This window comes from Sphaeramia orbicularis, chromosome 5, assembly GCF_902148855.1.
Source record: "Sphaeramia orbicularis chromosome 5, fSphaOr1.1, whole genome shotgun sequence".
Classification (NCBI taxonomy): domain Eukaryota; kingdom Metazoa; phylum Chordata; class Actinopteri; order Kurtiformes; family Apogonidae; genus Sphaeramia; species Sphaeramia orbicularis.
Window position 1 is genome coordinate 33,574,856 of NC_043961.1, and position 16,041 is coordinate 33,590,896.

Here is a 16,041-nt window from a genome sequence, read left to right on the forward strand (position 1 = left end):
TACACAATTTGTATGTCTGATAAAGGAACAAAAGGACTGAGAGCTTTGATGTTACCAAATGGTCCATATGCTGGAAAACAGAGAGTGTCCTCCTGATGGGGCCAGTTTTCACTACAGGGGTGCTTTCAAGAGCAGTCAAAAGGCTTCAGCCTCTTTTCACCATCAGGCTTCAGATGGTTTTAAGAGCAGACTATAGCAGCACACAATCAATATATTTTAAAAGAGGGATGTCACCTTCTGGAAACATTAGCTCCAGTCATTCATAAGGCTGAAATCCTGACATTTTGGGTTTTATTTTCTTTTGGTTGTTTCATATTGAGGCTTTATCACCTTCAAGAAAGTGTAACATAGAAATGTAATGTGTAATAAACTTACATAAGAGACACAACTTGATAAGATCTATGGGAGGATGTACAACATTAAGATTTCGATGGTCCTAATGACCACGTTTAAATCCAGCTTCTACTTATTAAATAGTTTTATGTAACAGTGAAAAGCAGATAAATCTTTGTGACTTCATAATATTCAATGAAATAATTTTCTCCATTCTTAAATTTTCATTGTAATTCAGACTGTGTTGTTAAAGTATTGGATTATAAACTTACAGGGTTAAATTGATCAAACATTTTACATTTGCAGAATTTTAGAAGCAGTATCTCTAATACATAACATTTCATAATATTACATACTATTTATGTATTACATACTTTAATACATACTGACGGTTGACATATTTGTGTTTATATCTACTGTACATAACAAACATCTATATTCTTTACTACAGGTCTATTCACTTCCATATCTTCAGAGTATTTTGTGTGTTCAGCAGACACACGTGTTCATATTTGTGTAGCTGTCTGAGCGGCTGTTGTGTCAGATGTGCTGTCATATGTCATGATTGATAATGACATTTGTCAGGTTTCAGTTTGTAACCGTTAGCTGAAACCTGGCTGCCTTATCATAGTTCCTCCAGTTGCGGTCGAAAGTGACTTTCCAGAAGGAAAATGAGCCATAACTCTCACGCCACTGACTGCTACCAAGCAGAACAACAGCAGCCAAAAAGAGAAGCAAACACATAACAGCTGCTGCCAACGCAGTTTATCTTTGTTGTGTTGTGTTATTGGCTTTCTTTGTGACTCTAAACTACCATTTTGTATCAAGAAAACTCCTAGAATTTAGTGCCCTACATAAATATTTAAGCAAACCTGAATGAAAGAAATCTATCTTGGTCTGAGGAATTTATCCTGACTAGACTGGAACTGGGGTTAGTGAGGGTCTGTTGTGTTGACACTGATCCATGGCCCCTAGGTGTGGCAGAAACATGTGACATCCACTCTGTCTGCATGCTTCACCAGATTACAACACCCTCAGAGCTACTCCAGAGATATTTATCAGCTATGACTTTCAGTGGTTAGGTTTCAATGTCCTCTGAGCCTGGGGAACATGCTGCATTACTCCATGGTGTGAAATATGAGAAATAAAGTGCTAAAATGTACCTAATATGAGTACATGCAGTAAATTCAATGTATGTATAATATGCAATATGTTTAAGAATTATCACTGAGGACCCTATGCACAATACTGCCCCCCTGTGTCAACCATTTATAATTACAAATTTACATGCTCAGGAGGGAAAACAGTGCAGAAGCTGAAGGATGTCGTTGTTAAATGAGGTCTCCCACTTGCAGCGTGCCCCACTTCACACAGTCCTCAAAGCTTGTTGGACTTTGTCCTCCGGCTGCCAGGTCTACCAGGCTGCTCCACACCCCCCAAGGACCTCCAAAGCCTCTGCATCTCCATGGCCCAGAGTCCGCTCCACAAAGTCTGCATCCCTATAGGAGACAGGGTGGGAATTCCTTTTTGATTTAATGACAGGAATAATATATATATATATATATATAAAGACAGTTATTATCATGTCTGTGCAAAAAGGCAAGATAGGACAAGTTCAGTCTAGCAGTTTCCCAGTACAGGTGAATAAAATGACTGCCTTCGATTGGGACTCAGTGGTTGCAGTGGAATGTTGCAGGAAAACTTTGGGCCTGGAATGTGAGAATTAGGAAAGTACTACTGCACAAATATTCGGTTACCCTTGTTCTTAACAAGTACAGCAAAGGATGATTAATCAGATCTTTCAAAATCAGGGAGTAGTCTTGTTATTGACACAGGAGGGATTCCTTCAACCCTCTGGTGTGGAGTCATAGGAAAGGGAAGTATGTAGTAATCTGGTAGTGTTTGGTCAGTGCAACTCCATCTACACAAGACTGGACATTTGTGGAGCCAGCTCATTCCACTCAGCCTTACACTGTGAAATCAAATGGAATCTTCCCCTATGCATGCTGTAACAAGAAACAGGTCTGAACAGGAACATGTAGAGTCATAGTTCATCATGAGTGAAAGGAAAATACAACAAAACACGCCTGTTTCTTTTCATAACCTCAAAAAATATGACCTGAAATACATGCATGTAATATGAGTAACTTGCACTGATTCTGCTCCAGAAAGGATTTGTTTTCCTCTTTTTTTTCTTTTTCTGTAAGGACACATGAAAAGTGGTTAAGCGCCTTACAATGAAAGGGATTATATAAAATCTCCCCAAAACAAATAGAGAACATCTCACAATCCATCTGGATTAGGAGGGCTCCGAGGCTCAAAGCTGAGACACATTTTGAGTCTGGATCTGTATCTGTCACTGACGTCCTTTAAAGTAAAATTAGGTCCTTGTGGTTGGCACAGTGTTTTACAAGCTCCGAATATTTTGAAGTGTTTTCTTTAAACAAACAACTGAATCAAACTGCGCATCCCGCACATAAATAACTGAACTGGATTTTCAGCTCTTTAATCTATGATAAAAACCCTTCAACACTAAACAATGCTTTTCCATGTATTAATCTAGTCAGATTTTTTTCTGCAGACGTTACTAAACCAGAAAGCCCTGTAATTAGTTGAGACACTTTATCTATTATTAGGAGAACGATGTTTGGCACTTAAATGAACGATACATTACAGAGCACAGCCTTGGCAAGACAGACTGTTTATGTCAGTTTTACTAGGGGTTTATCACTAAAAGCCAACCACATGTTTCCTGTTTGTTAAAACAAAATAATGAGCTTGAACCACCCCATTGGTTTTTGTAGTTTTGCTGGAATGGCTTTGTGAGTGTGTAAAGGCATTGTAAAAGTGTCAAACTGGGTGCATATTAACAACAGATTGTTGAACGTACTTTGACACATTTGTAGAAGAACATGCTGTAATGGAAATGCTGCAAATACAAATGATACATGTCTTACCTGCGGAACATATTTACATTTTCAGGAGTTTGTTTAAATAGTCCTTCAAACTGGTCTCTGGCCCACTAGAATAGAGATAAAACCATGATGGATTAAGGATACATGAACTAACTGTCTGCAGAGGTAACTTATAAACAAACATCGTCTTGTCAAATGAATGAACATTTTAACGATATTAACCCTTTTCATGCGTAGTGGTCACTACAGTGGACAGCTATTTCAAAGCTGTTCTCATATATTCTTGTGTTTTTTTGTTTTAAGAGCTTTAACAGGCTGTCTTTTCTCTTCAGTTTGTGAACATAAGAACAGCCTTTTGTACTGTGTTACGAGAGGTGCATCTATATAAGGGACTGCATTATTCGGTCATCATGTGCATTTACAGCTGCACACGAGTGGAACTGTGTGTGTGAGCATCAGAGAACTGACCTCTAATGTAAAGTAAAGTAAGTAAAGTAAATTTTATTATAGAGCACTTTTCACTGATGTCTTATACATCATCCCATACAATGCAATTCATACCATTACTCAGGGGTGCGCTACCAATTGTGGGCCCCATGAAAGGTAAACGTGTAGACCTCATAAATTCAGTCTCTTGTTGATCTGTCACAGCACGTGGCGGGGGGGGGGGGGGGTCAGGCATGTAGGGTCGGGGTTCGGTCCATACATACCGTCACTTCCGCTATAGCGTGAAATTAAACTGAAACTTAACTTTCAATGTCCGACTCTACTCGCCTTCTATGCCTCTCTTATACAGCGGATCTTAAACAAAATTTTCATAACTTCTAGCCTTTGTACACTGGACCCCCTCACTGTTCTATGGGCCCCCCACAAATGCTGGGCCCCATCAGTTTGTCCTGTTTCCCCCCCCACCCCCCCCCCCCCCCCCCATTGGCACCCATAATTGATAATTTTTATTAGACTGTAATTAATAGCTTTTTTTAAAACAAAAAGGTTTTTTTTTGTGCATATTATCTCCATGAAGTGAATAATACCTAGTATTAGAATATGTTAAATGTGAGAAAACATGATTAGCAGCATTAAAAATAGTTTTTCCATATCATTTTCTGATATAGGTTTTAAATACATGTTTCTTTGCTTCAAAAATTAAATGAATGATGGAGATTTTGTAACTCCTTCAGAAAAAAAAAAAAAAACCTCAATTGCAATGGTTATTTTTCCATGCCTAAAGAGGAAAATATCTTGACTGAGGTTCTCATAATTCATGCATGAAAGGGTTAAGAAGGTAGCATGCATCCTTCACAGAGTATTTGTATTTTTCTGGTCACTTAATTATATAACAAAAATCATTTCTAATAAGGAAACAACAAGTAAAGCATCATGAGGTCTATATCGTACCTGCAGCGTGTGTTCAATGCGGTGAGGGAAGTTTTTGAGTGTGCACAGTGGGATTGCAGCATTAGAACTGGATTTTGCCGGTCCATAAGACTCTGTTAGATGAGGAACCACAACCAGAGTGTGGCCTTTACTACCCCAGAGTTCCTCCCTCCAGCATCGGCTTCTGGTGCTGAACACAGCGCCCATCAAGATAAGCTCCTACACAAGAGTAAAACACTACTTGGTAACCTTTGTAGAGCTCAGGTAAACACTGTACTGGTGTTGTGTGTAAGCTGGAGTGTCCTTACTGGCTTCCACATGTCTAATGCTGCAGCCACGCCATCAAGACCCCATGAAGAAGTGGTAATCATAGACCTGTTCACTCTCCGGGTCTAGGCGATTCTGGTGGGCGCTGATGTTCATTTGTGGGTTCATTGCTTCACTGCTTTGGCTGCAACCTCTGATTTCGATTTCTGTTTTTAGCAAGATGGGAAAATGAAGCATGCGACTGGGAAATACTAATAATACAGGTAACACAAACAATAAGCTGAAGCAGAATTAACAAAGGCTATTTATGCAAAAAGGAAGGCCGTGTAGCAATGTGGATGTATTAAATCTGATAAAAAATTTAAATTAGATTTTTTTATCTGCATAAATTCTGGTGAATGATTGCAAATAAATACATTTTTATATTTAGTCTTATCCCCTCACTGTCTAATGATAGTGTCAGTAAAGGGCTGAAGATTTTCATAAACATTTCCATGAACTGCACTAAACTGTGTTACATAAGTTATTGTTGCCTTTGGCAGTCGAGAGATCAACTATCTGATACCTCCTGAGGTAAACAGTTACAAAACAAAACATTCACTAATGATGGAACTTGGCAGCCATGTTAATCTGACACACATAATGTCAACCCCATCCTGCTCCATGAGTAAAACCCCCTGCCGCCCTCCACTTAACCAGGGCACAGAGGAACCACTGAGCTATGTGACAGGGTTAGGGTTCAAGCTCCTTCACTTCCAAAATACTGTATTTTAGTTTCTCACCCCAATATCCTGAGATCTGAAGAGGAACTGGCGATTCAAGTTGGATTTTTCTATGAAATCCATGTCCGTACAGTCACATGCCCTTTGTCTCCAGCACCAAGGCCAATGAGAGCAAAGTTTTTCAGGAGTTCACACCCAATAGCACCGGCTCCAACCTTGAAAAAATACAAAAACACTGAGTCAGACAGACAGTATTTTAGTTCATGCAGTGCAACTATTTTTTCTGAATATATTGTTCCACATTATCTGTTGCTTCACTGACACTGTTTTTTGCAGTTGTGAGAGAATGCCTGTGCACTCACCAACAGTCAGTACATATCAGTAAAATAACACTTTCAGAGGAAACGAGAAAGGGCTTGGTGCTGTCAAACAGCCCTGCGCACCAAGAGGTCAACACAGTCCGGAAATGCCACCTGAATCACAGCCGTTTCCTGCATGTGCCATCATTAACGCCAGACAAGATCAAAGAAACACAGATGGAGCTCCTTCTTTCCAAAGCAGAGTGGTCCCCCTGCTGGACAAAAACAAAACCTGTCCTCACCAGGAAATACTTCTGCTTTGCTAACTTTTCCTGGAAAGCTGATCCAAACACAGCAATCTGTCCATCATACCTCGTGCCTTTCTGCAAGAGAGGGAAACAAATATTGACGCTGCATTAGAAATGGCTCCTTTCAATCTAACGGCCTGAATGTGGCTGATGCAGTAGAAATATTTTAATTGAAGAAGCGGTCGATGTACTGCTGAAAATGGTGCTGTCGTCCAGGTGGTCCTGCTCCTCTGGGAGACACTCCAGCGCATCAAATATAGAGCCACTGCTGAAGAGGTGTAAACTTCCCACTACACGCCTGCAGGGATATAGATACAGAGAAGCACAGTCAGCCATGTAAAACAACTCACTAGTAGTATATATTTAATATATTTTGGCAGTTTTATTATGGCTTTGCTTTATGAAAAACTGAAGGGTGATTGTTACACCTGCTGAAGTGGAGGAACAGGAACACTGCATTCACCAGAAAACAAAATTGTATCTTTGGAACATCTTACTGTATGTTGTAACCATGGAATTACGACAAAAGTTAAGTCTTGTTACCAGTTCTTTAAATAATAATGCGTAATTTACAGAAAAATGCTGATTTTTACATAACAACTGATCTAAGATAGAGGAAGCACTAAGTGTCTGAATCAAGGTTATTATCGTTAACAAAAATTAACAAAATGACGAAAACTAGAATTGAAAAAACATTTTCGCTAACTGAAATAAATAAAAACTAGAATTAAAAGAAAAAAAAAATGATAACTAACTGACACTGTATTGTGTGCTTACAAAACTAACTAAAACATTTACAAATTATGGATAAAATTCCTTCGATTTCGTCTTCGTCAATTGTTGGATTGATACAAAAGCGATTTATTTCTCTCTAGCAATTTTAGCTGCTGGCACCATATTGACACTTCACAGGTCTGTCACTTCTCGTCACTTGGTTTAGAGTCATCTTCTGGTCCCCACTCTACCTGGAAATATGGAGACTAAAGTTGGGAGGAAAGCAGCAGAGTCCTGTCTGGTATTTATTTGAATACGACGGCGAAGAAGATAAAAGATATAAAAAAAACCCTAAAATTAATACTAAAACTAAACTAAAACTAAGCGTTTTAGAACAAAAATGAAAACTAATAATAACTAGCAAACCTGCTCTAAAACCGAATTAAAACTAACTGAATTAGAGAAAAAAAAGACAAAATTAAATAAAACCTAAACTATAATGAAAATCCAAACTATTATAACCTTAGTCTGAATCTAACTCCATTTACAGCATGAATCGCATGAAAACTGTGACCAAGCTGCGATGGAGTGTGGTCAGTGTCTGAAAGTCCAGGTGTGGATGTGAAACAGGAGTAGGGTTTGGTTTTTGTATTGGTTTTACCACTTGAGAAATACCTGCCTAAAATTCTGTATCCATTTGCATGTACACTATATTTAGAATATTTTTTGTGCCTTTCCACTCTGTCATTTACAAATTTTCCCATCTGGAATTGAAGCCCTGAAGTACTCTTAAACCTACCAATGTCCCCAGTAAACATGTATGTCTGTAGCCTCTGTTATCAAGTCAGTGGTATTTTATTATATTATTTTGGCAACTGATGAACAAATTTGTCCCTTTTTACCACCCTTTTGTGTGAGTCTGATGGCTCTGACTAGTGCACACAAACAGCTTCAGTTGGACACATCAGAAAATGAATGAGGTTTGGCAGGATGTGACTAAAAGACAGACTAACTGAACACCTCATATAATAAAACAACACTAAAAATACAACTCTACATCATGAAATGGGTGGCTAGGCTTTTAAAAGATTTTCAAACAAGACGTGGCAATCGTCAAATTTTTACATATTTGTCAGTTTCTATGAGCATTAGTTACTGATGTTTTTCATCACAACTAAGTCATATAATATGTTTACAACCCTTAAAATATACTTTAGAGTTTAGTATCACTTTAAAATCCATTAAAATTAAATCCGCCTTATTTGTCCAGTATAGAACAATTTAGATCAGATGGACATTATTAAAACAAAGACTAAATAAAAACGGATGCACTAAAAGATGATAAAAAAAACATGTGCGTGTTGTTTGTTCATTGTAGTAATGACATGTGTTATAGATTTAGAGTCACCTTAAATAAATGAATAAGAAATTAGCAATAAAAAAAAAACTTCGCTGTATAATTTGTGTTTATAGTTTGTGTTTATCTTGATTTTGCACTTTTTTGCTCTTGTGTGCTTTGTACTTTGCTGTCATAAACCTGTCATTTCCCCTTGTGAGACTAATAAAGGCATATCTTATCTTAATTACATGATGATTTTTCGTGACATTATGAACGCAGTATCTCATAGATGAGATGTTTAATGTTTCATCCATCAGATTGTGGCAGTGCTCAGTGATGTTACCTTTATAACTTCCTGAGCAGCCAGGCCTCCAATGAAAGCATTAATTGGAGCCAAATCACCCTGCGCTGTACGATAAGCTTTTCACCGCTGCCTCGTCCAGTTGTTCCAGTTGTGCAACTTCATTCAGCTTTCTCACAAGATCAAGAAGTGCATCTGCATCAGACTGTAAAGAAATAACCAGCAACAACAAAGACAGAAGATTACCATTTATTAGTTTTATTAGATAGATAGATAGATAGATAGATAGATAGATAGATAGATAGATAGATAGATAGATAGATAGATAGATAGATAGATAGATAGATAGATGATAGATAGATAGTAGATAGATGCACTTTATTTATCCGAAACTGGGAAATTACAGCGTAGCAGCAGCATGACACTCCTACAATAACAATAAAGTAAACATGAGTAAAAAACTATATATATAACCCTTTCATGCACGAATTATGAGAACCTTAATCAAAATTTTTGTCCTGAGTGTTTTTATTCCTCCTTCTGAAAAAAAAAAAAAGAAAAAAAAGATAAATAAATAAAATAAAAATAATTTAAAAAATGTAAAAAATACATAAAAAAAAAATAATAATGAAAACAATTTCTTATTAACCTATTTTCATAAAGTGGCAAAAATGTGCACTCAGCTGGACACCACACGTTTAATTTTTGATGCACAGAAACATTTATTTACTGATAAATTGTGTGAAAACTATGGGGAGGATTTGTGATTCTGGGGGTTTATGCTCAGGAGAGATCTACATAATGATACCAATTCATGTCAGAAAAGATATGGAGTGTTTTAAAACTTTAGTAAAGATATGTCTAAAAAAAAAACCAAAAAAAAAAAAAAAAACCCCAACAACAACAAAAAGAACAACAAAAATCCATGAATATACAAGAGAACAGCTGTAGAATAACGGTCCACTGGAGTGACCACTGCGCATGAAAGGGTTAATGGAATATTGACAATAACTTTCATTTACCTGAGATCGAGGATTTGGGAGTCGCTGTTCTTTCTTCACAAAGTATGAAGGGCTTGGAAAGTCAAATGAAGGGTCTTATGCCTCTCCATTTTTCCAAAATCATTGAATATCAGCAGCTCTTGGTCCAGTAAAGCCTCACTCAGTGGTTTCTGCAATTTATGTTTATTGGATTAATCTATTTATGACCATTTTTTCCCAAATGTACAAAGAAAGGAATAAAACAAAACAATGCAGATACTTACGAAACTAATCGTGCAGGGCTGTTTAACTTCAGTCACTACACCACCGCGTTCATACTCAGAAAAGCCAGAGATGTCGCCAATGCTGAAAGCATGTGGGCCTAATAACAGAAGGGACATATTTCCATATCAAAAATAATTCACTGGAAAGTTACAAAAAAAAAAAAAAAAAGTTAAAATTGTTGGTCTTACATTGAACAGGCGAACTGTTAAATCATATTATTCATGACGTAATTAAAAATAAGACTAACTGCGAACTTTGATTTCCCAAGGACCACGGGTGTTGAGCTCTGTCATTCCTTGAACTCCAGAAAAGGAAACCTTACTGCCATCGGAAAATCCATGCTTCTGGTCATCTGTGCAGATCACCACTCCAGGATTGTCCTAAAGTCAAAACAATGGCTCCACAGTTAGGCTTTATTGACCTAAACATGTAAGTTGCCTTTAGTTTAGTAAGCATGCATGTTAGGTGAACTCCATCCATCCATCCATCCATCCTTAATCTATTACAGTGCATGTCTTTGGATGATGGGGGGAAGACAGAATACTCCAGAGCAGGGGTGTCAAATTCATTTTTGTTCAGGGGCCTCATACATTCCAATATACAGGGGTTGGACAAAATAATGGAAACACCTTAAAAAATCAACAAAATATAATTTAATATGGTGTAGGTCCGCCTTTTGCGGCAATTACAGCCTCAATTCTCTGAGGTATTGATTCATACAACTTGTGAATTGTTTCCAAAGGAATTTTAAGCCATTCTTCAGTTAGAATACCCTCCAACTCTTTTAGAGACGATGGCGGTGGAAATCGACGTCTTACTTGAATCTCTAAAACTGACCATAAATGCTCAATAATGTTGAGGTCTGGGGACTGTGCCGGCCATACGAGATGCTCAACTTCATTAGAATGTTCCTCATGCCATTCTTTAACAATTCTAGCTGTATGGATTGGGGCATTATCATCTTGAGGTGAAGGTGTTTCCATTATTTTGTCCAACCCCTGTAATTTCAAGTTGGCCGAACCAGTAAAATAATAACATGATAACCAAAAACTATGTCAACTCCAAACTTTCACTACGTTTTAGAGTGAAAAAAATAACATTATGTAATGAAAATATTTAGATCTACAAACTGTCCTTTAAAAAATGGAAATAACCTGTACAACTGAAGAACCATGGGTGAAATATTAACAATATTGCCTCAGCCTCTGATTTGCATATGCATTACAACTTACAGATCACAGTGGATCTACAAGGGCACAAAATACTTAGTAATTGGCAGAATGCTGTTCCAGTTGCACTTATTTCTCTTAAGACATTTCATGTTGTTCATATTTGTTCAGGTTATTTAACTTTTTTTGTAAAAGGATAGTCTAAAAATGTAAATATTTCATGTAATTTTCCTTTTTTCACACTAAAACAAAAACAAAAATGTGGAGTTGTCATTCTTTATAGGTTATTATGATAGTATTTTACTGGTCCAATCCACTTGAGATTGAATTGGACTGTATGAGGAAATAAAATAGGCCTAATTCAGTGACATTTTAACATTTTTCCAAATTCATCAATGGCCTGGATCGGACCCTTCGGTGGACCACTTTTATGTTTGACACCCTTGACCTAGAGGGAACCTAAACAGACACCGGGAGAACATGAGACCTCCACAGAGTAACAACTGGGGGTAGTTAAGGGAATGCATGTACAGACGTGAGTGGGTAAGAACGTGTCTTGAAGCCACTGTCATGAAAACCTGGAGGGCATTACCTTAAAGATCGTCTGTATCATTGCAGATGCAGGCATTTCTCCATCCTGATCCAACACCATGAAGTCCTTCCCAAAGTCACAGAACAGCTGACTGCAAATGAAACACAAAGCGTTAACTCATAAAACGTCCATCACCAAAAAAACCATCTACTGATTTAAACTGTTTAATACCTGCTGATCCACTAATCCTATCAATACATGTAAATAACTGGCGTAAAATACAGGTTGTCATCTTTTCATGGTCATCAGATATGACCCATTTGGACGTTCAGAGGCTTCATAGTGAACGTGGAAACACCGTCATCTTCTACAACATTGATTCACCAGTAAAATCCATGGAGTTGGATCAATGACAGTGGATGGAGACTCTGGGTTTATGTTTGGTTACTGATATATTTGACTGAAAAAGTCACTTTTTCTTCAGTTTCCTCTGTTTCTGATATAAGTACCCTCAACGTTAATCTGAGCTTTTATGAACATCTACATGATCAGTACATTAAATACAAGAAAATACCTGATTTATACTGATAAAATACAAAATACAGAGTTAATATTATAAATAAATGGTGATCACTTAAGAAAGGTTAGATATAAAGATATTTTATTTAGGAACTGACATAAAAGTAATGCTGGGTCTTTATGGGTTAATATGTGAACAGCACAGTCAAATCTAATCAACATAACAAGTATGCACGTCGTTTATACTTACCCACAGAGTCCTTTGTGTCTGCTACAATAAACTTGATTCCATGTGAATGGCAGAATCACCAAAACGCTTCTGATCATCCAGAGAGGAGTCAGTGAGGACCACCACCTGAAATACCAAACCATACACCACACAAACACATATTTAGTTACGTGATTCAAAGCAAAAATTACCTGGACACATTATCCGACAGGTAGGGTGAGATGTGGTAGATTAACCTGAAGACCCAGTTCTACTTTTGTGTCAGTTCCCGAATTCATTTTTCTCTATATTTAACCTTTCTTTAGATGTTTATCATCATTTATTTTAATGTAATCCTCTGTATTCTGTGTTTTGAAGTGAAAAAATCAGGTATTTTCCTTTATTTAATTTACGGATCATGTAGATGTTCATAAAAACTCAGATTAATGTTTAGAGTTATCATATCACAAAGAGAAAACTGAAGAAAAGTGACTTTTCCAGCAAATATATCAATAACTGAATGTAAAAACAAGCACCTTCATCCACTGTCATTGATCAAACTCTATGGGTTTTACTGGTGAATCAATGGTGTAGAAGATGACAGTGTTTCCATGCTATCTACGGAGCCTCTGAACGTCCAAATGGTCATATCTGATGACCATGAAAAGATGACAAACTGTATTTTACACCCATTATTTACATGTATTGATAGGATTAGTGGATCAACAGGTATTAAACATTTCAGGTCAGTGGATGGTTTTGGTGGTCGGTTGCTGTTTGGGTCTTTATGGGTTAAATACAGGAAAATGAGCAGTCGCTTCAATTTAAACCTTCACTATGTCTCATCCTGACCTGAAATTTCAGAAGCAGATCCTTGTCCAGTGGTCCAGGGTGGGCAGAAACATGCACATGTGAGTTTAGAGAAGACAGCTGTGGTAGAGAACATGTGGCTCGATTCTGACCTAGATGGGACTCGTTCAGGAAAAACTGGTGGAGAAATAAACAACACATCAAATGACTTCACTCTCAACTTAAACACAACATCTACACTTGCACTTTCGATATGAGAAGACATTTTATCTGCAGTTTTCATGTTGAGGTTGTTCAAACTCTATATCTGTAACATAAAATTAATGTAAGACCTATTTGCATAGCGGAATGAACCACTGGTGTTTAGATAAATATTTCACTCCTAGCGTAATTCAGAGTGGTTTCATAATCCTTTCATGGCATTATCGCCTGAGGAAGCAGGAGCTGGAATTCACCTAAGAGTCAAAGAGCTCTGACCACTTCCTTTCTTATAATTAATGTATCGCTGTATACGTACATTACTTGTTTATGAGTATTCATGTTTATAACCTGGTAAATGTATACAGTGATATGCCAAGAAGCTACAGTTACAGCCTTTTTTTATTCCTTTATAAGAATAAGTAAAAGGGGAAAGAATAAGATGAATATTACCAATAAATTTTATATTTTTTTCCTTTCTTTCTCAGTGTTTTTTTTTATTAAGTGAGAAGTACATAACAAAACATGGAAAGACATGACAACAAATAAGACAAAACAAAAACATTCTAATCACACACTACAAAAATCTAAATTTTACCAAGTGTATTTTCTCATTCTAGTCAAAATATCTCATCATACTTAAAATAAGACATAATCACCTGAAGAGTAACTTTTCAGTGAGATATAAGAACTTATTTTAGACAACAGATCTTGAAAACCTTATTTCAAGATGATTTTCACTTGTTCCATTAGCAGAATTTTTTTTTTTTTTTTTTGCTTAATTCAAGCAAAAAAAAAAAAAAAAAAATCTGCCAATGGAACAAGTGAAAATTATCTTGGTTAGATTTCTTACAAGATTTTCAAGATCTGTTGTCTAAAAATAAGCTTTTATATCTCACTGAAAAGTTACTCTTTAAGTGATTATGTCTTATTTTACGTGTGATGAACTTTTGACTCGAAATGAGAAAAATACACTTGGTAAGATTCAGAGTTTTCCTGTGCATATTCAGCATTTTACATTGGTGTGTGTGTGTGTGTGTGTGAGAAAGAGAGAGAGAGAAAGAGAAAGAAAAGAAATGAGGAAGCAAAGGAATTGGTAACAAAAACAAGTAATAAGAAAAAAAAGAGAAAAAAAGAAATAACATTATTAACAACAGTGAAAACATAAATCATACTAATCAAAAATACATAACTAAATAACCAATAATAATAACAGCTGGATAAAGGGTACTGATAGAAATGGATCATGTTGTGTGTGTGTGTGTGTGTGTGTGTGGGTGGGGGGGGTTCTTTCACAGACAAATATCAATGGTCATTGGTTTTCAGACAGATTGCTGAGTTGTAAAAGTTGCCATGCTGTGATAATACCTGTGTAGACAGGTCGGTCCATCCTGTGTGCCCCTCATCCTGAACTGTGACAGATTTCACCCCAGACAGAATCACATTCTTGGCTATTTCCACTCCAAGTCCACGCATTCCTGCTATGAGTACATCTGCTGCGCCCATCCGGTGCATGGCCTCATGACCTAGAACATACCTGCACAGGTAACAGCACACATATTCAGCCTTAGCCCTATGCTCCTGTGGGGACTAACACTAAAGGCCACATGAAGGAAATACTGGACTTACAGCTGGCGGGAGTAGAAGCCTTCATCGATTTCCGTCATGATGCACTTTTTGGTGTCAGTGACAGAATATTAAAGTAAACACCTGGAGTCTTCTGAACCAAACAAACACCTTAAAACAAGACAGACTGAGAGCAGAATAAGGAACCTAGGCGTAAATGGTAGGAACCATAAAACAGACAACATTTCACTTTCGTTTCAGATCAATGAGTCATGTTTAAGAATTTCCAGTAGGTTCTAATGGCCTCTAGAGGGAGACAAAGGACTGTTAGAGCCACAAGGAAAACCAGCTGGAGGACAGACATCTGCAATGGGCTGTTGTTAACCCTTGGAGTTACACTATTTACACTGCCTTTGAGTTATTTAACCTTAGTCACCAGTGGTATTCTGTTGCTATCTTCACTTCCTCTTTTTTTTTTTTTTTCCTTTTTGCCCCTGGTTATTGAGATATTGGATTATTTTGTTCTTCAAATTTGATGATATTCTTCTGTTTGTTGTACTGTTTATTGCTGTTGTTACTGTTTATTGTCATTGTTGTTGTTGCTGTTTATTGCTGTTGTTACTAGGGCTGTAAGAAAATATCAGTTCTGCAATATATCGTGATATTTCATTTCACAATACTGTATCGATATTAAAAAGTACTGCATTGATATTTTTAAGGTAATTATTCAAATGCAGATATTGTGGAGGTTCATTTTAGTTTTTCTGTTTTTCTTTTTTTGTATATTTTATTATTATTATTTAACACACTTTTATTAATAATGTTAGTTCCTTTGTTGGGATTGCACAAAAATAATGTTCTGATGTTAGTTCTGAACTAATAGAATATGAACAGTTGAACAGGATCTTAAACTGTAATGTCTGTAAAACATAACTGAAGACTGAACACAGGAACATTTTGTGATATAGCATTAGATCCTGTTGTGATCAAATAAAAATGTGTTTAGTATTTGTGCATATTTCTGGTGTAATTCAATTCTTCCGGGAAATAATCTTTTAAAACAGAAAAAAACTAATAAAAAATGCCTTTTTAACAGTATTGTGATATATCTTGCTATATTGTTTCATGGTCCTAGTATTGTGATTTGTATTGTATTGCCAGATTCTTGCCAATACACACCCTAGTTGTCACTGTATATT

The 16,041-nt window shown here is 36.7% G+C and overlaps 1 pseudogene; it reads right to left on the bottom strand.

Annotated features, from left to right (window-relative positions):
- The window catches only part of LOC115419711 (ubiquitin-like modifier-activating enzyme 1), a 51,620-nt pseudogene extending 36,534 nt beyond the window's left edge, over window positions 1-15,086 (bottom strand).
- Window positions 15,087-16,041: the final 955 nt, after the last annotated feature.